Genomic DNA, 2544 nt, shown 5'->3' on the forward strand with positions numbered 1-2544 from the left:
GCAAAGAAGAGGCAGCCTTCCGAGTGATCCTGGTGGAGAGCAAGGTCCACACCCTCTCTCTGTAACAAGGCTAGAGCGTATATACCTGAGGCTCTGCAAGCCACACAGCTTTGGTGGCAGCTCCCATCGTTGCTGTTGTAGGGAGAAAGCAGCCATCACGATCATAAAGCAGTGCTCCTGGTTGTGTTCCAATGAAGTGGGCTGAGCTCTGCCCTAGAGGGGTAGGCGAAGATCTGAGGAACCTCGGCCTGGACGCTGGGGATTCCTGCAAACAGGTTCCAGCTGCAGAAGACAGGAAGTGATGGTGCTACAGGAAAGGAGTCCCCATCCAGACCCCAAGAGAGGGCTCTTGGATCTTGCACAAGAGAGAATTCAGGGTGAGTCCACAGTGCAAAGCAAAAGCAAGTTTATTAAGAAAGTAAAGTGGGCCGGGCGCGGTGGCTCATGCCTGTAATCCCAGCACTTTGAGAGGCTGAGGCAGGTGGATCACGAGGCCAAGAGATGGAGACCCTCCTGGCCAACATGGTAAAACCCTATCTCTACTAAAAATACAAAAAATTAGCTGGGTGTGGTGGCAGGCACCTGTAGTCCCAGCTACTTGGGAGGCTGAGGCAGGAGAATCTCTTGAACCTGGGAGGCAGAGGTTGCAGTGAGCCAAGATCATGCCACTGCACTCCAGCCTAGGTGACAGCACAAGACTCTGTCTCAAAAGAAGAAAAGAAAAGAAAAGAAAAGAAAAGAGAAAAGAAAAGAAAAGAAAAAAGAAAAGAAAGTCAAGTGGTGAAAGAACAGCTACTCCATAGACAGAGTAGGGTGTACCCCAATATAGGAGGAGGAACGTGTCCTCTCTGGGTACAATACTTATTTACAGACAGGATAAAAAAAGGTCATGGGGAGATGTGCTCTGCCACAAGGGTTTGTGATTAAAGATTAATTTTCTTAATTACTATATTTTGTGAGAATCAATATAAACCTTTAAAGCATAATTAGGAATGTGTCTGTTCTCAAGATATCGGGGTATCAGGACACTCCCAAGTCTGGGTCTGTTTGGTGAACATTAGCAACTTTTTCCCTTAGCTCTCAAGATCTAGAGGCTAGGGGTACCTAACTTGCTGGTGTACAGCCCAGCAAGTCCCAGCCTCGTTTTTCCTAGCCCTCACTCAAGATGGAGTCGCTCTGGTTCAGGTGCCTCAGTGAGTGCCTGCTGTGGACTGAACCGCATTCTCCCACACTTCCTGTGTTGAAGTCCTAACCCCCAATGTGGAGACACGACTTTTAGGAGGTAATTAAGATTAATGCCCAATCTGACAGGATTGTGTCCTCAGAAGAGGAAGAGATGTCCGCTTGCCCCTATGTAAAGGCACAGTGGGAAGGGACCATCTATAACCCAAAGAGGGCATTCTCACCAGACACCATCCCCACGGGAACCTTGATTTTGGACTTTCCAGCATCCAGTGCTATAAGAAAATATGACTGTAGCCACCCAGCCTGGTGTTTTGTCACGATGACACCATAATACAGAGCCCTTGATTGTTTAGGGATTGGAGGGCAGAGGGCATTGTACTGCCGGGTCCAGGCAATGCCCAGGGAAGATGAAAGTCTGAAGGGAAAGTCCCCTTGCTGCTTCAGTCTGGAATGTGGAGGAAGCAATCTTTTTTTTTTAAATTAACAAAAAAATTTTTTTTTATTAGGAACCTCTCAGACAGCATTCTCTCCCTCTTACTTTCCCAGAGAAAAAGAAGAGCAATCATCAGTGGTGGTGGGCATCTGTAGTCTCAGCTACTTGGGAGGCTGAGGCAGGAGAATCGCTTGAACCCAGGAGGCAGAGGTTACAGTGAGCTGAGATCGCATCACTGCACTCTAGCCTGGGTGATGGAGCAAGACTCCATCTCAAAAAACAAAACAAAACAAAACACCCCTATGCACCTCCACTACTGCTATCTCTGCCAATATCTTAGATTAAATGATCTATGCCATTTATTGGTCAATTAAGTCAACCATCTAATTAAGTGGCAATTGCAAGGAAGAAACACCAAGAACCGACTTCACTCTCAGGGGTGAAAACTACATCTCCTCCTCATGGTTTCTAGTGCTCCACACGTTCAGAGAAACTTCTCTAGTAATGAGCTGCAGAAATGATCCCTGAAAGCATAGTCTTAGAGGAAGTAATCTTGCAGATGCTCTTTTCACTGTGTCCTGGAAGCCGATGGCTGTCAGGGACAACGGAGATGACACTGTATCCTCTGAGAGCATGAGGAAGAAGAGCCACAACTTCTTGTGGCCATGAGTAAGTGCACATGGTTTATTATGCAAAATACTGTGGTGGCAGCGATGAGAGGGCTCCACCCAACCTGGGATCTGAAAAGAACATGGTTTTGCCTCAGCCAGTGTCAGCTTGGGGATGATCTCATGACTGGGACCTGGTGAGACATCACCAGCAGAGACCAGTGGGAAATAGGGGATGGCCATGAAGTAGGCATTTCTATCCCACTGACTACTGGATGCCATGTAAGCTGTCCCAAGACTTAGACCCTACTGGGCAGA

General features: G+C 47.6%; 1 pseudogene; it reads right to left on the minus strand.

Moving 5' to 3' along the window:
- Positions 1-1972: 1972 nt before the first annotated feature.
- Positions 1973-2158, minus strand: LOC118144049 (small nucleolar RNA U3; annotated as a pseudogene).
- Between the last annotated feature and the right edge of the window lie 386 nt (positions 2159-2544).

This window comes from Callithrix jacchus, chromosome 11 (assembly GCF_049354715.1).
Source record: "Callithrix jacchus isolate 240 chromosome 11, calJac240_pri, whole genome shotgun sequence".
Classification (NCBI taxonomy): Eukaryota; Metazoa; Chordata; class Mammalia; order Primates; family Cebidae; genus Callithrix; species Callithrix jacchus.